At 46.7% G+C, this 22313-nt stretch overlaps 1 protein-coding gene across 1 annotated transcript in view; it reads right to left on the reverse strand.

The window, feature by feature from the left end:
• Window positions 1-22313, reverse strand: part of LOC147729456 (CD5 antigen-like) — a 476949-nt gene that overhangs the window by 33882 nt on the left and 420754 nt on the right. The gene's annotated exons all lie outside the window — the stretch shown is intronic.

The following is a 22313-nucleotide window of genomic DNA, read 5'->3' on the forward strand; positions in this document are numbered from 1 at the left end:
TACCTCATGGGAACAGTCCAGTCCGAACTAGACATGGCAGAATCATCCGGCTCCCCATGCCCTAGCCAGACCAGCCCAAGTGCCCGTGAGCCGGATCTCTATCATGAGAGGGCGGACCCGGCACTGTATACAACGATCCCACCTGCGCTGTCCTGGACCCCTGCAGGGTGAGGTTTGGGACCCGACAGCCTGCCTGGTATAGGTCTCTGGATGGAGATGTACGAATCACTCAAAAACACAGGGCTCTTCATCCGCCCTTCCTGAGGAAAGACTTCTCTAGCAAGGGTTTGGATGCTGGAGGATTCCTATATAGCTCCCCTCCACTGAGAAGCATGCCTCAGGGCCTGGTGCCTGGGCGAGGCAGTGCACGCGCAGGTAAATGAACAGGGCCTCAGCCACTTCTCTTTCCTGCAATAACCAGTACTTCTTTTGTGGCGGCACTGGCCAGTGGGCCCCACTCTCATTTAATTTAGGGGACCGGGACTCTTTGTTAAAAACGTCAACTCCTGGCATGCTGTGGCTACACGCAGGCGCACTGATGCCCGTGCCATATTTAGCATCTCTAGAACCGCAGTTAGGAAGGCACCAACACCATAACCCCCTCAACAAAAACAACAATACCCATGCCAAGAAAGCCAGATGGTTTACCACCAAACTTCGAGAGTCCAGGCGCACATGCCGCAGCCTCGAAAAGGCCTGGAGAAACACCAAATCCACAGAAGCCCACAACAACTTCAGAGCCGCCACCAACGCTCACCATCAACTCATCAGAGAAACAAGGAAAAAAGCGATTGAAGACAGAATCTCCATCCACGCACACAACAGCAAGGAACTCTTCAGCATCATCAAGGAGTTCGCCCAACCCACCAGCGAGTCTACCAACATCCCTCCCTCACAAGACCTCTGCAACAAACTCAGCACCTTTTTCCATCACATAATCATGAGCATCTACGACAACTTCGACGAAGACAACCAACACACTGAACCCTCACCAACCACCCCCGACACCCGGAAACCAGCGATTGATGACTGGACAGCCCTCACCACCAAAGACACACTGAAGACAATGAAGTCAATCCACTCAGGGGCCCCCACAGACCCCTGCCCCCACCACATCTTCAACAGAGCCGCTGACACCATCGCACCCATGCTCTGCCACACCATCAACTGCTCCCTGGCGACCGCCTCGTTCCCCGACGACTGGAAACACGCCGAGGTCAACCCCCTTCTGAAGAAACCCTCAGCGGACCCCACTGACCTCAAAAACTACAGACCCATCTCCCTGCTCCCTTTCCCAGCGAAAGTCATTGAGAAAGCCATCAACAGCCAACTCGCCACATTCATGGAAGAACACAACATCCTCGACTCCTCCAAATCTGGCTTCAGAAAAAACCACAGTACGGAAACCGCCCTCCTCGCCGCAACAGACGACATCCGCACCCTACTGGACAAAGGAGAAACAGTAGCCCTCATCCTCCTAGACCTATCAGCGGCGTGCGACACAGTCTCCCACCGCACCCTAAAACGCAGACTCTACGACGCAGGAATCCAGGACAAGGCCCTCAACTGGATCTGCTCCTTCCTCTCTGGCAGGGCGCAATGGGTCAGACTCCCCCCTTTCCTCTCAGACCCCACACCTACCACCTGCCGAGTCCCCCAGGGCTCCTCCCTCAGCCCGACTGTTAGAAGGTGACCTCAGGGGAGGACAGGAAGTGCACCTGACCACCCTGGGACCCACCTCCCTAGGTACGAAGACGAGCACTGGAGGGAGAATTCTCAGGGGGAGAGTCTCGAATCTAGGATCGTACACACTACACAAGCACCACACGACAAAGAGACACCACATCGTAGCTTCTTAAGAACGTTTCTTTATCTCGTATATCAAGGGAGATCTTTATGATCAGGCAAGCTAGTAATTTACAAGCGTAGCAGAGCTTCAGAGTCTTGGCTAGGGTAAGGGTAGCGGGACAGTCTTTAGGATCAGAGTCAAGGTCGTTGCGTATCCGGCGAACAGCTCTCAATCCTCGAGCTGGGGGATACGGGGCGATCTTTCAGGGTCCTCCCTCTCTCACTCAAGGGCAGCGCTCTGTCTTCTAGCGAGGGTGGCGCCTCTCGACCTAAGCCGCGCTGGCTCGGGCAGCCATCTCAGGTGCCGAAAAGTGGGCACACAGGGCCTATGGGTCGGGAAGATGGAGGCACGGTCTGGGAAGTCCGGAAGGGGTCAGGGCTTAACGTGTAGGAAAGGTTTGGATAGGCCGGGGGACTCAGGGGTCTGTTGTGGTGGAAGCTCGGACGGGAGGTTGCTACGGGTCAGGAGGGACCACGCCACGAGGCCGGGTCTAACACCGACGCTCCTCAATGTCTACATGGCTCCACTTGCCCCCATCGTCAGAACCTATGGACTCAACATCGTGTCATACGCAGACGACACCCAGCTTATCCTCTCCCTATCCAACGAGCCCAACACCGCCAGACGCAACTTTCGAGAAGGCATGGAAGCCGTCGCCAAATGGATGAAAAACAGCTGCCTACAACTAAACACCAACAAAACAGAAGTACTCATCATGGGCCCAAACCCCGTTGCCTGGAGCTACACCTGGTGGCCCACCGCCCTCGGAAACTCGTCAACCCCCACAGACCAGGCACGCAACCTGGGAATCATCTTGGACTCCGAGCTCAAAATGGACCGCCAGATCAACTCTGTCTCATCTTCCTGCTTCCACACCCTCCGCCTCCTTCGTAAGACCTTCAAATGGATCCCCCTCGAACACCGAAAGACAGTCACTCACGCCCTGGTCACCATCAGACTCGACTACGGCAACGCACTCAGCGCCGGAATAAACAAAAACCTCATCAGCAAGCTACAGAACATCCAGAATGCCGCCGCAAGACTGGTCCTCAACCTGCCAAAACACTGCCACATCTCCCAGCACCTGCGCACACTCCACTGGCTCCTTGTCAAGGCGAGAATCACCTTTAAGATGCTCACCCATGCACATAAGGCCCTCCACGGCACCGGTCCAGCATACCTGAACAGCCGGCTCAAATTCCACGCACCCCAAAGGACCCTACGATCAGCCCAGCTCTCCTACGCCGAGGTCCCCCGCACCACAAAGACCAGATCGGGAGGCCGCTCCTTTATCCTTCCTCGCGGCCAAAGCATGGAACGCCCTTTCGCTCCACCTCAGACAGACAACATCGCTCCCTATCTTCGAAAGTAACCTCAAAACCTGGCTCTTCGACAGACCCCCTCCTTGATGGAATGGAACCTGCACCCCCCCCCCTCACCCCTGGCGCCTTGAGACCCTTACGGTTGAGTAGTTGCACTTTAAAAAAAAATCCTGATTGATTGATTGATACCCCTGTTGTTGTGTGCGTCTGCAAGCCACTGGTTCACTGATGCCGGGGAAGGTGAGTACGGCTCCTCGGGGAATGGGAGGAGGATCAAGTTGGCAGGGCAGCGCCTTTTCCTTCTAACAGGCAGCTCCTTTATGTGTCTGTGGCTGTAGATGATAAAGCTACCCCTGTCACTGAGCCATGGCGCCCCCTTCTCCTAGTCACCAGAGAGCTCTGTAGTTCAATGTCAGACCTGCTCGATAATGGGTTACTTTCAACATTCTCTGACAATTCTGCTGACGGAATATATAACCTTCCTCAGAGCCAACCTAGTGACAGCCGTCTGCCTACTGTCCTCCCAATGTATATACTGGTAATCCTACAGAATAAATTGCCTCAGTTTCCTCACAACTCTTCTTCCGATCTACTGCTATATCCAGCCCGATATCACCATTGGTTCTCACAGTCATCCCGATGCCCATGAAGTCTTTCCACTGCCCATAAACATTGTGTATATTGTCTGCCCCTCAAGACTTTCGCTGCATCGCCCAACATCCGCCCCGCTGCTCCTCTCCACGTCAATACTGCTCTTTCTCCAATTTACATGCACTTCTCTGCCCTTCTATTTCTATTTCTAGCCAGCCTTTCCCGTGCTTTCTTGGCATTTTCAGGGCTGCTACCATAAGCCAATGCTCTCTCCCCAGACAGATGTACTGTAGTAGATTGTCACTAGGGTTGTATGAGCTGAAGGGGACACCATTTATGTTCCGTGTCAAGGCTTTACTGGAATAAATATAAGCGCTTCGACGCCTCATCACGGGTAGTAAGCGCTATGTAAATGCAATTTACAATTTCATGCTCGACTGACACGTGTGAGACCATGTCTTTACACTTCACTACGCTGCCCCTATTATCCATGCTGCTCTCACTCTAAGTACTACTTCTTTCACTCTAGTTCTTCGCTACTCCTCCCTCCCCTTTTTCTTAGCCTCTTCACTGCTCTCCTCCACAGTCCCTGCACCGCCCCTTCCCTGAGGTGCTCTCTGTCCTCTTTTTTGCATTCCCTGCCTCCCTTTTCTGTACTCGTCCCCAGCTTCCACTGCGTCGTCTTCTACATATGTTTGATGCCAGCAGTGAGCGAGTCATGCAAATGGGGTAGCAGTGCATAGGTTTGGCAGGCATATTCAAGGTTAACACCGAATAAGCAAAATATAGGCCACTTACAAATCACCCGTGGAAACCATCACGTTTGAAGCTCAACTGGAGTTCACTAGTTGGGAAAAGTCCATCCCTTCATACTCTGTAACTTGCTACTGCAGGGAGGAAGAAGTTCTGTGACCTGAATGCAGGAAGATGCCCGTGGTAAGGCCAACACACCTAGATCTGAGCAGGGATGAGTACAAGAGGATTCTGCGCAAGATGGGTAAGATAAAGTGTTTTGCAATTGTTTACCTGCATGTTGTAACTCCTTGTACGTTCCTCGTCTCAGCTGTGTGTTGTAATTCGATGGCAGCGATCTTATGTGATCTGAAGTGCCCTGTTCCAGAAAAATCAGTTTCAATCCAGTGCCCATCAGTCCTATTGAGGTAAGAGCCCTGGCTGTGCTTGCTCCCCTGCCCCATGGTTGTGCTTTCTCTCCTTCCTCCTGGCTGTGCTTGCTCCCCTGCCCCCTGGCTGTGCTTGCTCTCCTGCCCCCTGGCTGTGCTTGCTCCCCTGCCCCATGGCTGTGCTTGCTCTCCTTCCTCCTGGCTGTGCTTGCTTCCCTGCCCCCTGGCTGTGCTTACTCTCCTGCCTCCAGGCTGTGCCCTCTCTCCTGCCCCCTGGCTGTGCTTGATCCCCTGCCACCTGGCTGTGCTTGCTCTCCTGCCCCCTGGCTGTGCTTGCTCTCCTGCCCCATGGCTGTGCTTTCTCCGCTGCCCCCTGGCTGTGCTTTCTCTGCTGCCCCCTGGCTGTGCTTTCTCTGCTGCCCCCTGGCTGTGATTGCTTTCCTGCCCCCTGGCTGTGCTTGCTCCCCTGCCCCCTGGCTGTGCTTGCTCCCATGTCCCCTGGCTGTGCTTGCTCCCCTGCCCCTGGCTGTGCTTGCTCTCCTGCCCCCTGGCTGTGCTTGCTCTCCTGCCTCCTGGCTGTGCTTTCTCTGCTGCCCCCTGGCTGTGTTTGCTCTCCTGCCCCCTGGCTGTGCTTGCTCCCCTGCCCCCTGGCTGTGCTTGCTCCCCTGCCCCCTAGCTGTGCTTGCTCCCCTGCCCCCTGTCTGTGTCATCAGCCGGGAGTATTTAAACTGCCCGGTGAAGCTATTTGTCCCCCATCCTTCTTGCCATAACGTCTTGGCTCTTGCAGACCTGCTGACAGTCTTATACCGGTAAGCCTACTTAGGGAAAATGTTGTTTGTTTTGCTTGGTGCCCGGATTTTCTGGTCTTGGATGAATTGTGTCAGGTATAATGTCTCTTGCCTGAGCGGCTACCATGTGCATGGATTTCCAAGGGGGAGATGGGCTATACTTTGACTCAGGAACACTGCCTTGATTTCATACTTGATGGGTGAGACTATTGGCATTGTAAATTACAATGCCATTTATTTAACGATTAAGCTATTGGCATTGTAACTGACAATGCCATTTATTTATGATTAAAAAAAAAAAATTCCGAGCAATGCCAATAGCTCTACCTTTAATAATGCCGAGACCATTACATTGTAAATCCTTGTTTTTTTTTTCGACCGGTGAGATAAAGTGTTTGTTTGTTGTCTTGCTATTTATATTATTTGGGCCGGTACTGGTAGGAGGAAGTGTTTGTTTTTGGCTTTGGTGGGATATTTTTGTAAGCAGCGGTGTTTAATTTAAACGTGCATGTGTTGGATTTGCCCTTTTTACAGGGTCATCCCTGAACTTTTTGCCTTCCTCCTGTAATTTGCCTGACTGTTTTTTGTTAGTTTTATGTCTCTGGGCACTTTACCACTGCTGATCAATGGTAAAGTGCATATGCTCTCCCTATGGTAAATTGTTGTAATGGATTAGTGACTCCATGATTGGCTGGTTTGATTTACTTGTCAGACCCTAGTACAGGGCACTGAGTGTCCACAGGGCTTGTAAATCAAATACTGCTGGTGGACTTGCAGCACTGGTCGTACCACCCACAGAAGCAGCCGGTAAAGTGTGTCTCAGGTCTGCCATTGCAGAGCCTGTGTGCAGTCTGGTACTGTCAAGCTGACTGGGCAAGTGCACCCACTTGGCAGTCGCTAAACCTTCCCTTTTCTTCATATCAGTCACATCTATGGTAGTCCCAAGGGCAGGGTGCATTGTAAGTATAAGGTAGGACAAGCCCTGAAGTGTGTGGCATGTCCTAATAGAATCCAAATAAGAGTTTGTCGACTGTGCACAAGCTTGCGTTTCTAAAGAAAGTTGTATAATTTGTTGCGTGCCACGGAGGTGTCACCTCGTCGTCCTGGAGGTGTTACCAAAGAACCATTCAATAATGCGCCCCTTAAAGTAAGGGGCGACCCTCTGGGCACAGCCAGTTCAAAATCGTCACTGCGATATAACACTGGGTATTTGCCAAGTTACTTAGCGCCAATAGATTTGAAACCAAATTGAAAGCAAAGCTTCTTGATAGCTTGAATGTATTTATTCCATAAGCATATCCACAATTCAATTAATGTTGAAAATCATTTTAAAGGTTTTTCTTCATTTGAAATGACAGGCGGTCCCAATGCACTTCGTGCCATGATGGCACTTCATCAGGGGAAATCTAGAAACATAAAATTGTAATGAGGACCCACACTATTCATTGCTACATATCATGTAGATAACATAAAACTATATGATTAGTACCAAGAGAAAATATTATGATGTTAATATCCTTGAAACAATCTAAACATGCCTTCCTTTCAAGGTAACCAAAAACCGGATGCCAATTAGTATATGGTGCAAGGTTCGAGCGTGTACCTAAAATCTAAACAGATTGTCTACAAAACAAATGTCCTAAAACAAGATAAAAAGTCATATCTGTAAAAGGTGTATCGTGAAGGTGAGTTTGTGACGTGCCCAAATAATACAAGGCATATCAGACAGCAAAAGTAAAGATCGAAGTAAAAACAGAGTCGGCTTAGTAGCTTTGTGTTGATAATTATAAACAAAACACGGTGCTTCAATGTTATAGACAGGAATAGTGCTTGTGTTAATAAGAGTTTAAAAATAGTGGAGCGGAGGTTAGTATGCTGATAATAGAGATTGTATATTAGCGTGAAACTTACCAAAATTGCCCGAAGGCCAGCACTTCCGTAAAGGACGGACCGCGTCTTAAAAAACGCTGTTCGTAATGGTGGTGAGATGCTAGTGTAGAGTTAAGCGTCTTAGTCGATAGAAATAGAAGACGTCTTAAACCAAGGAGAAAAGTGAAATTAGGTGTCGACCATCCTTTAACTGTCTGTGTTAAAATCATGCAACTGGTGGGAAAGTATAAGAACACAAGGGGGATATTTGTAACGTGAAGATCCTAATAAAAAAATATATATTTGAAAATAGATGAGTTAAGGTGCAATAAAAAATAAAAAATAAAAATGTCAATATTCACAATACAATCCATTTACTGAAATAAAATTGAGTGAAAATAGGGTATACTATATCATATACGATTTTTGTAATGATTATTACAAATAGCAGGAGAATTGCAACCGGTCATTAAGACCTAAGGGCTTCAAGGAGTCAAGTCTGAAAATCCATTTGTTTTCCTTCTGTAGTAATCTTCTGTTGATGTCTTGATTTCCTGTGTTATCTATGGTCTCAAGGACCATGAATTGTAATTGAGAAATGTTGTGTCTCCGTTCATTGAAGTGAGCTGCTACAGCAGATTTCACATAATTTCTTTTAATGCTGCTTTTGTGCTCAGTGAGCCTTGTCTTTATTTTCCTGATCGTTTTGCCCACATACACAAGTCCACACGGGCACTTGAGAAGAAAAATTAAGTTCATAGAGTCGCAGGTCGCCGTTACTTTCAGCTGAATAGGTACTCCGCTCCAAGGGTGATTAACAGTGGTGCCTTTAATGATGGCATTGCAGTTGTTAGAATTATGGCAAGGTTTGGTGCCTATGGGTTGAATGATAGTGGATGTGTTTTTGGAAGGTGAAAGCGAATCTTGGTCTTTCATTAAAAATCCCATTAAAGTCAGTTTCAGAGGACAAAATCCGCCAGTGTTTCAAAATAATCCATTTGTAAAGATGACTTTTAGTGGAAAATTTGGAGACTACTACCATTCTTCTTTCATCAGTTTTTGTGGTAGTCTGTAACAGTTCGGACCGGGTTTTGATTGCACATCATGAATTCTGTAAAATTTCAAGAGGATATCCACGTTCCTGGAAACGTTGTATCATATTTTGTGTTTGTACTTTGGATTCGTTAGGCTCAGAGACTATTCTTTTTACTCTGAATAGTTGAGATGTGGGTAGGTTGTTTTTCAAAGAGGATTGCTGGAAACTTCTGCAATGCAGAAGATTATTCCGATCGGTGGATTTTTTGAACAAAGTGGTGGAGATTTTGCTGTGTTCAATCTGCAGTAGAACATCCAGATAAGATAAAGATTTGTCATGAATTTGGTGAGATTCGCGTAGCTGGTGGCAGCACAATTCCCCATAGACGTGCCACTCATTTGTAGATAGAATGGCAGTAATAGTGAATTACAGCCATTTTCATTTTTCACTATAGCAAGGCTACCTGTTCTCCATAGGCCAGAATGGGCAGTTAGATTATTACTTTTTATAATCCTAGCTGACTCAGGGAACAGAGTACAATTCAAGTTTGGTATGCCTGAACTCAGAATTATAAAATACATCTTTTAGTGAAGTTGAGTGTGAGAAGTTGGCCTGGTATATGATGTTCACTATTCTAGTGGGCACCTTGCACCAGTCCAAACGACCCCTATTGATTGTCGGTTGTACAGTCACCTTATAGAAAGCTATCCTAGTGGTAGCTCTGGAGAGCAGCCTTCAGGCTAAGACTTAGAGGTGAGTTAAGCAAGTTGTTTTACCATTTATAATCTCTTGAATGATCAAATGAAAGCACACAACACAAGATATATATAAAATATATATGTATTTATTCTAAACACAACCCCTCTGGACACTTTATGAGGTCAGAGGTGAAGTACAATACAAGGAACTTAATTAGCATACGATAAGTTGCACAGTGTAAGTTATGCCCTAGGGGCCTCAATAACCATATACTAAAATAGTGGTATAAGAACCACGTGTGGAATAGAAAGCAGGCCTGGGGTCAGTGGAATCGCTGGGGCTTTGAGGAACAACCAAAGGTTAGGATGTAGGAGACCCACGGGAGACAAGTGCAGTGTCTAAACACAGCCGTGGATCACCATTGACTTTCTATGGAAAACAAACAAGTTACAATTTTACAGTTTAAGGACACTTCAAGGTTAACTACGATGGAACCATTTTAGACTTAGACACTTCGAGAGTCTAGACCCACAGGAGCACCATAGTACTTGTGTTACCTCAACCAGAGAAGCCGGGTGCATAGGTACCTTTTGGTGTCGGGTTTTGTCGTTGTTTTCAATGGAGATCTGCAAAGAAGTGCTGCAGGCGACCAGAGGAAGGGTGTCCGGGTGGATCCAAGGGTGGATAATGAAGAACCTGAAAGCAGAAGGGACAGAGTCTGGGTCACTAGCCAGTGACCAGGATGGCGATGGGAAGCTGCCAGCCAATGTCGGGTGATTTCAGGTGAAAGAGGTGAAGCTTGTCTCTTCAGCCACGTGGTCCAGGAGGTGTAGACGACAACCAGGAGCGGTATTCAAGCTGTCCCATAAAGGATCTAGTTGACTACGGTGTCAGAATCCAGTTTGGACCTAACAAGCCTTGGCAAACGCAATCCACGCAGAATGTCGAGATTGGCTTTGGTGCAGACCAGCAAGGTCTGAAGAACTTCTCATTTGGAGAGAAGTTGGAGCAATTCTGGAGCAACCAGGAACGCAAAGTAAGTCAAGGATTGGTCTTTGTGGGGGCTCACTAGCCAATGGACTAGGAACCGCGAAGATGCGTTGAGCTGAAATGCACAAAGCGAGCCCACGGTATACTCGTGGAGTGTGGGCCTCTGAGCTTCGGTGTAAAAGGTGCTTGGGGTAAGGGCTTCCAATACCCCAATGCACAACTTCGGGATACCTCGGGAAGTAGGTGCAGTTTGCAAAATACAGGAGGTTCAGGAGTTCTGGTCCCACATTTCTCGTATCAGCTACGGGTCTAAGCTTTGCTGGGAGCTAGGGACAGCTTCAGAGATGTCTGGAAGTCTGTGTGCTGTGTATCAGATTCTTCAGGATGCAGTTGGCGCCTGTTTGAACAGGGTGTTCACTCCTTGACCACAAGGGAGATTTCTTCCATCTTCCAGTCGATACGGAATGTCGAAGGTCCAAGATATATGTTGTAGAGTTTTGTCCAGGGTAATCTAAAGTCCTAGGGACTGGGATCCTATTCTTAAAGCTAGTTTAGGGGTTGGACTAACTCTAGGGTCCCACCTATGGGTGGACCTGGGGAGGGTGTGGTTACACCCCTTCCCCTTTGTCCAGTTTCACGCCAGAGCTCGGGCTGAGTGCCCCAACAACCGGTTTGAACTGGGAAATGTATGGAGCACCTTGTGTGCCCAAGCCAGTGTGATGTCACTGACCATGTCATGAATGATGTAATATGTGACATCATCAGAAGTGGATTGCGGGTGCGCGATATATAGTTAGTGCAACTAACTATATATGGAATTTCAATGGTTTTGTGCAAGTAAAATAAGGTTTTGTAAATGCGAATTCCTAACTATATATGGTCTATAACCTATGGTTTTTTCAGTGAATTTTCAAGGTTTTGTAAATGCTAATTCCTAACTATAAATGGTCTATAACCTATGGTTTTTTCAGTGAATTTCATTGGTTTTTTAAAAGCTAACATCTGAAGCTGTAAAATGTATTCTTCTTTAAATCCAAAAATATATTTTAGATGTTTATTAATAATTTTTTTTAAAATATTTTTTTGCTTCGCTTTCGGTTCGCGAACCGGGAAGCTTTCCGTTAGCTCATCTTGATGCCGCGACCTAGTCCGCGAACCGGTAAACGTTTCATTTGCGCAACTGTGACGCTTTGCGGAAGCGCGACGTATCACTTTGTCGCGTAATGCGTCTTATGACGCGCCGCGTTAGCGCTCCCGGAAGTGCTCCGGACCGCGAACCAGAAGCGATCCGGGACGCGGCGCACACCGCGTAACGTGAGCGGAACAGGTCATGTGACTTGTTTATAAAACTTTTCATTGGTTCATTTCACTTTTGGTTTCCTAATGATGTAATACTAGGTCATGTGATCTAAAATTAACACTTTTCATTGGTTTAGAACTTTTGCTTTTCCCAAATGATGAAAACCCCTCCTTCTTTCCTCACTCTGACTTTCATCTTGGTGAGAGAAAGACCATTTACCTATAATTGAGCAATGGCTTCTGTACTTGCTTCAGCTGGTGCACCCCCACCACCACCTCCACCTCCTCATGAGAAGAGAGGACCATCACCTCGGTTCATCGCCAACACAGAGGAGGAGGAAGAGGATGAACTTGAAGAAGAGGAGAGAGAAGAACAAGAGTTCTTACAGGAGTTGCCCCGTGTTTCCCGTCGGAAAACTAGTTTTATCTGGCAGTTTTTTTCAATCCCTCGAGGGGAGAAGAAAGTCAATGCAAAATATGCCACCTGCCTTATCTGTAAAAAAAGGCTATCAAGAGGCACTGAAAAAAAGTATAGCATGGGAAACTATACCATGCATTGCCATATGACCAGGTGGCATCCACTCAACTACAGCCGTGCAGAGTTGCGTGACCTGCAGGATAATCCCCCAACAACTCCTGTGGCCAGGTCAACCTTGCATATCTCTTTGACTGGAGGAGAGGCACAGGAAACCGTGGCAAACATTCAAAAGAACTTTAAACACATGAAACTAACCTGCTTGTATTGCGGGGCATTGCTTTCATGTGGGAACATGAGCGTAAACTTAATGAACATTGCTTACGAGAATCACAAGTGCCCTAAACCACCCAAACAGTAATTTTTTTTTTGCTCCTGTTGAGCCTTTTTCAATGCCTGTTTTTTGTTGTTTCCCCTCCATCAAAAACAAAAAAAAACATAAAACTATGCAAAAATACAAAAAAATCAAAAAATGTTTAGAAAAAAAATAAATATAATAAAACAACAAAAACATTAAAAAAAGTTCTTTTCAGAACTACCTCCCCTTTCAAATAAAATTGCTAGAATGTTTAGCACTCTGGCAAGCTCTATTTCTTTTGGTTCGCTTTCCAGTTAGCTGCCCGGTTCGCGAACTAGAAGCGAACCAAAAAAAAATTTTTTTTAAAAAAGAAGAGTTAGTATAAGGGAAGTAAACAGAGAGTAATGTTAAAAGAAAGACAGCTATAGGGAGTAAACCAGAGATACTGTTTAATAGATCTATTTAACGAAGAAAAGATGGAAGAGGGTATAATTGCGAAAAACAAAATGGATAAGGGAGTGGAAGAAAAAAAAGAGAGTAGAACAATAACAAAGAAGAGTTTCTTGGAGAATGTGAGTGAATGTTCAAAATAAGATTAAAACATGTGGAATAACAGAGAGAAAAAATAGAAAACAGAAAAGAAGAAATAACTGAAAAAGATTAATTGAAACAGCAAAAAAATGTAAATAACATAGAGCCATATCATCAACATAGGCAATAAAACATTTGCTTTTTTTATCAGCAGAAATATGTCGCCAAAGCATTCTAATTAGCTTGATACATATGACTCCTTGTGAGGCCTGTCTTGCAACATGGTGCATCTTTTTCATCAGTGCTGCATCGGTTTCATGTGGCACGGTTTTAAAACAGCATGACACATTTGCCTAAATGCATCAATTTGTAATTTCGACGCCTCATAACATATCTTTTGCACCGCCACTGTGTCACAAAACTGACGCACAGTGGCGCAAAAGAGGCATACATATATCATAAATCTGTCCCTAACATTTTAAATAATTAATTCAGGATGACGATAAGGTGTGGTCTCTCCTGAGGTTTGTTTAAGGTGAGGCCTACTCAGGGTTGCATATCAATTTTACGCTTGTTGAAGAATACAGAGGAGATAATACATGTGAAGGCCTACCAATGAAGTAAGTCATGTCCTCTTATTACATCATTCATGACATGGTCAGTGACATCATCAGCAGTGCATTGCGGGTAAAAAGAGTAGAAAACATTTACCTTATAATTCTTGTTAACTTTTAAAAATATTTTTTCATACTTTCAATCTGTAAAAGAGAGAACAAACATTTCCAAAAATATTAAAACATGTATTTAAAAATTAGAAAAAAGAAGGGAAAAGGTTCAAGAAGAAACAGTTTTTCAACAACTTTGACATTTACAGAAGCCTCTGCTTCTCTACGTCCCCTACACAATCCTAAAGATATTTATTTTAAACAAACAGTATCTTCATGCTGATGAAGTGAGGCCTATTTTGGAACATGGTGCTTCTTTTGCATTGCTGATGTCTCACAATAGTGATGCAATAGCAGCACAAAAGAGATGTAAAGCCATCATAAAATTGTGTCTAACATTGTAAATGATTGTTTCAGGATGCAAATAAGATGTGTCCTTTCAAGAGGTTTCTTTGAGGTGAGGCATATTCAGTTTTTTTTAAGAAAACAGTACCCAGAAGTACTGCACTGTAAGCATTAACTTTGACACTTACAGAAGACTCAGTTTCTCCATATCTACCTCACATTTCTAAATGTATATCATAATTACAATATGCAGAACATTAATTATACATGTTAAATGGTTTATTTTTGCTGTTCTCAGAATGTATCAAATTTCACTTAAATCAGTGACTTGAAGGTATTCATCATGTAACAGCGGGGAAAAAAAAACACAATCAAAATGATTGTGTTTAAAAAACCCATACAACCTAAGAAATCTGAATTCAAAACTCCTTAAAATTAACTTACTTTCAATGACGTCGAAGGATGTCCTATGAACAGCGTCCACTCTGTTGTGCTATAAATATTTTCAGCCCGCCACTTTCTGAAAGAAAACCTCCATCGTTTTGAAAAATATGTTACATACAAGAAAAGACTTCTCACATTCTACCACATGTTTCCACTTGGCCAAATCATGTTGCAGCGATTCACAACTCTTGTAATTCTTCCAATCAAATCCCGTCATTTTCTATTTTCGCAACTTTCAAAAAGAAAACATTTAAGATTATTTTCACAATCCTGGACTACTAATATCTTACCCTTCTTTCTCACTCATGTTCTCCTTTTCCTATGACACTGATACTGCTTACTATGAAGCAGACTTACTTGCATCAGGTTTATATAGTTGGATTTTTAAATTGACATTATAATTAAAAGTTTTGGACCAATAATCTAGACAGCATTGCAGACTTACATTCCCTCTACTTGATGAACCTTTTGCAATTCCTCAGAGGAAATCCCGAGATTCTTTCTTTAAAATTTTGGTTTTAAAAACACCAGGTAAGAATTTTTAAGGTCAAACGGCAATTTTTTTGTGAAAGTTACAACAGAATCATTGCAGAATGACCAGCCGTTTCGAGACTTTAAATAAGCTGTGTAATGTCCTGATGTTGTTGAAGGACAATCGTGATAGATAATTGCTACAGTTACAAAAGTCCTTCCTGATATTGACAGCTGAGAAGCCACAAATTTTTTTATTAAAGTTGACAATTTTGATCCATCAGGCCTACATCATTGGATCATTAAAATGACATACTGGCCATATCTACGTATAAATAATGTTGACATCATTTCAGATTTACATTGGCTACACTCCATGTTGTGATCCGCTGCATTTACTAGCTTATTAAAGGAGACTGATTTACTGGCTGGCAAAGTTAAATATATAAATCTTTCTGAGTCTACACTAGTAGTACTTGATACCATACAGTTCTCGCAGTCATGCTGCCAATGATAAGAAAGCCCAAACAGGTAATCTACATCTACACCCTCATCTTGCAATACATCAAGCATATACATTAAAAACTCCTGACAATCTTGCTGATTATTTTCAGAGAAGTCTGTTTGACCTGAACATTCATCTAACAGATAACGAACTTCAGACACACTTTCTACTTTTGTTCGATCAGTGCTACATTTCTCGAAAACAGAATTCAACAAACAGCATAAAATTTGTTCTGAATTCAACAGAATCTGTTCTTTTAAACTCTCTAGTGAAAAGAGAACATTAACCACTACATTTGCATAGCAGTTGACACCAGAACTGTTTTCAAATTGAAAACCGACAACATCTTCAACAGAATCCACTTTCTTTCTGCTAACAATTTTCGGTTCATTGACTTTTGGTCTTTTTGCTACAACCTCCCTACTATTACTGATATTTCTTCGTTTCCGGCCTACCACACGTTTCTCAAACAAAGGATATTGAGGCAAATGTGGCGCATACTCTCTATGGCTGAGATACCCGCCACCCCCTCTCAACACAATCCCAAAAGGAGGGAAACCGGAAACAGTTCTTGAAGTTTTTGGAAGTGGGAGGGAGTGACCCTCCCGGCCGTATTTATTAAAACAAAAATTAAAACATTTAAACATTAATGTACAATTTCATACCACATTGCGATGTTTGGCTAACCTTAACAGATTCTCTAATACAGAGGTTCTCCTAGCCGAACTAACATCCTACAAAAACATTTACTTGAAATATTGAAATTGTACATCCTAACGTTTAAGGGCCAACGGCAAGGTCGTAACCGGTGTCAAGATCCCTAACCAGACATACCCCCCCCCACTTGGGAGGGGCGACAGCACTGAGGCGTACTCAAGTGCAACTACTACCAATTTCCCTTGACTTGACGGGGGCACTTATCAACTCGACGCCAGTTAAAGGTCGTTCGAAGACTCGTGTGAGGTATCTAGAAGGTATCGTAGACCTCCCCCCAACCCCACACAACTTACCGCATCTGCCGTCGCAGATGTCACTGGCCCCGGGAAATTCCCCAGGAGGGGGCTGTAACCCCTCCTACACAGGAAGGGGCCTTGACCGCCTTTCCTCTTCTTTCGGCGACCCATCCTTAGAAGGGGCCGCCTCCCCGTTGAGGGGCCAAAGGCCACCTCCCCCGAGCGCTCCCATCCGTGTTGGGTGACGCCCACTCATAGGGATCTTCCAATTAGTGCTCACCGATCATGACCTTACCGCCCGACCAAAATAAATACGACAAATGCTAACCAAACGAAACTACATTGGCCACTATGACCGAAAAAGCCTGTTTATAAATGGACCTTAAATCCGAAGTTCTTTAATCACAAACTTGTAAAATTAGACCAATCTTTATTACACATTCAATATCAACATAACACTAAAACAACCTGTAAACGAAATAGAATAATTGATCAACTTTATTAAAACAACTGGCTGTCCTCAGGGGCTGGTGGGTGGGTCAAAATTGGCTCTTCGTTCCGTCTCGAGCTCACGTGCAGCGAGGAGGTGCAGCTTCAGAGCACAGGAACAAGAGGATGTCTTCTGGTCTTGCGTCCCTTTTTATCCATCTTCAGGGCGGGCGTAAACCCGCCCCTGCCTGCCCCGAGGGCGTGGCCGGCCGCGTCAGTGTCTAGGCCAGCCCACTCTAGGGCGGGAAAAAGCGCGCCCCGGCTACGCCGCTTCGGGCATACCAGCCGAGACGCGCCTCCCGCCCAAAATGGCTTCCCGGGGGGATCGAGGCACTCTGCCATACGTTCGGGGGGACCGAGTGGTCGCCCCTTTCCATATGGCTGAGATACCCGCCACCCCCTCTCAACACAATCCCAAAAGGAGGGAAACCGGAAACAGTTCTTGAAGTTTTTGGAAGTGGGAGGGAGTGACCCTCCCGGCCGTATTTATTAAAACAAAAATTAAAACATTTAAACATTAATGTACAATTTCATACCACATTGCGATGTTTGGCTAACCTTAACAGATTCTCTAATACAGAGGTTCTCCTAGCCGAACTAACATCCTACAAAAACATTTACTTGAAATATTGAAATTGTACATCCTAACGTTTAAGGGCCAACGGCAAGGTCGTAACCGGTGTCAAGATCCCTAACCAGACATACCCCCCCCACTTGGGAGGGGCGACAGCACTGAGGCGTACTCAAGTGCAACTACTACCAATTTCCCTTGACTTGACGGGGGCACTTATCAACTCGACGCCAGTTAAAGGTCGTTCGAAGACTCGTGTGAGGTATCTAGAAGGTATCGTAGACCTCCCCCCAACCCCACACAACTTACCGCATCTGCTGTCGCAGATGTCACTGGCCCCGGGAAATTCCCCAGGAGGGGGCTGTAACCCCTCCTACACAGGAAGGGGCCTTGACCGCCTTTCCTCTTCTTTCGGCGACCCATCCTTAGAAGGGGCCGCCTCCCCGTTGAGGGGCCAAAGGCCACCTCCCCCGAGCGCTCCCATCCGTGTTGGGTGACGCCCACTCATAGGGATCTTCCAATTAGTGCTCACCGATCATGACCTTACCGCCACAGGCCGGATAGTTGACCGGCTATCCGGACCCCCCACAAAACTCCTACCTAAAGGTCATGTTTCAACGATTTTAACCATGCTAAGAAGTCTCCTAAGAGTAACTCATTCCCCACCCAAGACAAATGCACACCATCCCCCAAATACATACTGTCATCATTAATACAGCTATGAGAAATAGAATGCAATGTCCTGGAACGGAACAACCTACTCACTTTATTGTTAAGCTTTCTAACAGAATGGTTCAAAGCAGGAATAGAGATAGCCCCCCGCCACACCTTTCGTGGAATCAAATGGGACCATGCAATCGTGCACCCCGGAACTCTCCTCGCCAACCAACTTACAGTGGAAAGCATTGCCTCCAGGAGTAGTCGTCTACCGATGGTGACCAAATCATTGCCCCCAACATGCACTATAACTATAGACGGCGGTGACCTTGTCCGCCCTAACAAACCCTCGAAAAATGTTTGAAACTGGTCAATACAGAGACCGCCCCTTCCGTAGAAGGACATCCTGTACCCGTATTCCCCAGCTACGTGAATCATGTCACCTGCTTTGAATACGTCTGCGGCACGCCTCACGTATGAGTGGCCCACGACCCACACCTCCTTTTTCACAGCCGGTGATGTCTGACCGCTGGCCCGGTGTAGGGTCGACTGCATAGTCCGTCCCGTCTCGTAGGCTTGCGTAACTGAAAACCAAACAAAAACAAGAAGCGTGAGTACATTATTACAGCTTCACAACATGTGCAACCGCACGTATCTTTTATAACAATTGGAGAACCAACGCCCCACTCGTTTTACTTGCTCAACATTAAGACCCCCGGCTGTAGCTTCCGTAGCAGCCCCTATCCGAAAGGAATGGGTCCCAAATTCGCCCGGGTTCAAGCCCGCAGCGGCAATTGACATCGCAAGCACCCGCTGAAACTGAAATTTCGTCAGTGGGGTGGCGTCAGCGTGTCTTAACAAAGTCCCCCCCCATGATGCCACCCTTCGTGCTAGGTAATCCTCTAAACACTTTACCGGACATATGGAGGACCCAGGAATCCTGCGTATGATGACGCAGTCACCCATCCCATCTTGGTCAGTCTTGGACTTTACAAAGGAGACAGTCATTGTTTCTCCCCTGATCTGAACGTGTTCTTGGCACAAACCCCCCGCCACATCCAGTTTGTTCCTTGCAACCAGTTCGCTTACCCGCATTGCTCCGTGAAATGCTAGCGTAAAAGCGGCTCGGAACAGCACCGCCTCAAACTGAGATGAACATGTGGCCGGGAGTGTGGCCAACAACTGGGACAATCTATCCAAACCTATCGGGCGCCTTTCATCTACTCTGCGACCCTCAAGGCGTTGCCACCCACGCAGCGCTTTCTGTACAACGAAAGACGCTGTTGGGTCCTGAATAGCGTGTGCTCTGGCAACAAAGGAAATGGCAGCACGATGCCTCTGGGCCGTAGCCACCGATTTCCCAGCCCTACGTAAGGACATCAGGAAATTCACTACCCATTCCTCGTGACCCCAAAGTCGCTCTCTATCACTCCCCAAAAAGGCTAAATAGGCCCGAAACGCCCCTTCGTATGCCTTCCTCGTCCTTGGTGCTAGACTCTCTCCCACGAGGTGACGAAGTTCGGGGCACCGAGAGACCAGAGAGCTTCGGGAAAGGGTGCCGGCTCTGGGTCCGCTGAGGGGAGGAAACCCGAAAAAGCCTGCATTTGAAAACGAGACAGTGCGTCAGCCGCCTGATTCATCACCCCTGGAACATGTTTTGCTCTGAATAGCACGTTCAATTGCATACACAGTAAAACAATTTCCTTAAGCAGTCTTAAAATCAGTTTACAACGTGCTGCCTGACTATTGATGCACTCGACCACGGTCATATTGTCAGACCAAAATACGACAGAGTGATCTTTGAACCCATCGGGCCATGTTCTCAAGGCCACCAAGATGGGAAACAGTTCCAGGAAAGCAATATTACTCGTCAGGCCATTCTCATGCCACCATGTCGGCCATCTTTGTGCCGACCATTTCGTGCCGAAGATGGCGCCAAAACCTATGCTTCCTGCCGAATCTGTCCATAGCCCCAGCTCTTCAGAAGACACGGCTGGTTCATTCCAGACGATTCTACCATTGAAATCCGCCAAAAATGCTAACCAAATACGCATGTCCTGGCGGATCTCGGCCGATAGTCTCGTGCGATGATGGCCCTCTTTAAGGCCGACCATCGCTTGGGCAATTGAACGGGAAAAGGGGCGGGCCATTGGTATTACCCTCAAGGCAAAATTCAACTGTCCCACCACCTGCTGTAATTGTTGCAGCGTCACTTTTGATGCATTTAAACACATTTGCAGCGCAGCCCTGAACTTCAACACTTTCTCAGCTGGCAAACGGAAACACCCCTCAATGGAGTCCAACTCGATCGCCAGAAACTCGAGGCAAGTCGTAGGACCCACTGTTTTACCCGGCGCCAATGGCACACCAAACTGTTTCATCAACACACGAAATTCGGCCAAGGCCCGGCCACATTCAAGACCCCCGGCTGCCCCAAGAAACAGAAAATCATCAAGGTAGTGCATTACATCTTGGAAACCCGTTTTCTTTGTGAAGACCCATTGTAGAAAACTACTGAATTTCTCGAAATAAGCACAGGATATAGAGCACCCCATTGGCATACACCTATCCATGTAATAACAACCCTGAAACATGAATCCTAGGAGACGCTGGTCGTCTGGGTGTACCGGGAGCAATCGGAACGCTGACTCGATATCTGACTTCGCCATCAGCGCCCCGGGCCCCAGGCGATTCAAAATGGCTACGGCCTCATCGAAGGATGCGTACCGCACCGAACACACTTCTGGATCGATTGCCTCATTTACGGAGAGACCTCGTGGAGCTGATAAATTATGAATCAGTCGGAACTCACCGGGGTCTTTCTTGGGGACTACCCCTAAGGGAGAACAAACAAAATTCTGGACCGGGGGTACACTAAACGGGCCGGCGACCCGACCTCGAGTCACCTCTTTCCGGATCTTATCCTGTACTACGGTCGTATGCTGCAGGACGGAAAGTTGGTTTTTACACTTATCCACACCCTGAAAGTCCCCTACCGGGATGCGGAAACCATACGAAAAACCGTTCCGCAGCACCCCAGCAGAAGTACGATCCGGGTAGTCACTGAGCCAAGGAATCATCGCCAGGGTATCAATCGGAGTGGGTAAAGGCGCCCCTCGGACTATATTAGACCTGTTTGGCACCTCCTCTCCCCCCGTTATCACCCGTTCTGGCTCTGCACGAGGCCTCAGGATGGGACGACCCACAACCACTACATTCATGTTTGAATTTACACGATCCCTGGGGTCTAGTACATTTACCTCTGTTGTAATTAAAGCAGAAACCCCTTTTTCCGGTATTGCCGGTAGGTTTCGAGTGATCGTCGGCACCCGTACCTGATCGAAAGGGCGTCCCCGCATATTGCCGGGAGGATTCGCCAACATTACTTCCCACCAACGGCATTTTCAACATTCCTGACTCCCTCATTTTATCCCAAGTCAAGGCATCATAACAATCCCAGGTTAAACTTTTATTATGCTCCTTTTCCTTTCTGAACAGATTATCGTAACAGAACCAATGATTACCCTGGTGCGATGTCGAGTACCCCATGATTCGTGATTGATAGATTGGGAACTCGGAAAGCAACTCAGGTCTACGTTCCCCCAAGATTGATGTAAAGATTCCCCAAGCATTGCCCCAAATGCCGATATTCTCATTCACTTTAAAGGCGGCCATTTTTGCGCGCCAAACACTCGGATGCATGAGATCCTTCTGACTCTTTACATGCTCTACCTCATAATGATCGACAAGCAATGAAAAAATGTTCACATACTCCCCCGCCCAAATCTTTTCCTTAATTGCCAAAGGAACATGTTGCCCCAACTTTTCTCTCCGAGAGGGTGTTGACTCATCCCTCGCGATCGGCAATGGCCGCTTACCTGCACCTGACGCTGCCTCTGTGGTCGCAATCGTCCCTGGTGTCTTGTCCCCTACTGCAGCCGGCACGGGCACCTTGGCTGCTTCCCGTTTCTCACGCAATTGCTTTATCAGCGCCTGCGCATCGACAGCCGTGGCGCCCTCGTTACCTTTACCCAACCACGCTGCCAACTGTGCTGCCAGCTCGGGCGGCATATCATCCTAGGACACGGGGGTGACCACAACGGGAATCGGATTCCCCTCCTCCGGCATGGGAGTTGGAGCCTCGAGCGGGGCACTGGGACCCGGGATGTCTTCACCCGCTGCCCCCCTCCTGGGCCTCTTGTTTTTCCCTCCCGGGGCTGCTCCCGCCAAAGGACGTTTTGGACCCCTTTCCTCATTCTTGTCCACCCTCTTCTTTAGCTCGGACATCTCCTTCATGAGAACACGCAGCATCTGGTCGGTAGTCATGCGCTTTCCCACCTTCTTC

This window comes from Lissotriton vulgaris, chromosome 2_1, assembly GCF_964263255.1.
Source record: "Lissotriton vulgaris chromosome 2_1, aLisVul1.2, whole genome shotgun sequence".
In the NCBI taxonomy this organism is placed as follows: domain Eukaryota; kingdom Metazoa; phylum Chordata; class Amphibia; order Caudata; family Salamandridae; genus Lissotriton; species Lissotriton vulgaris.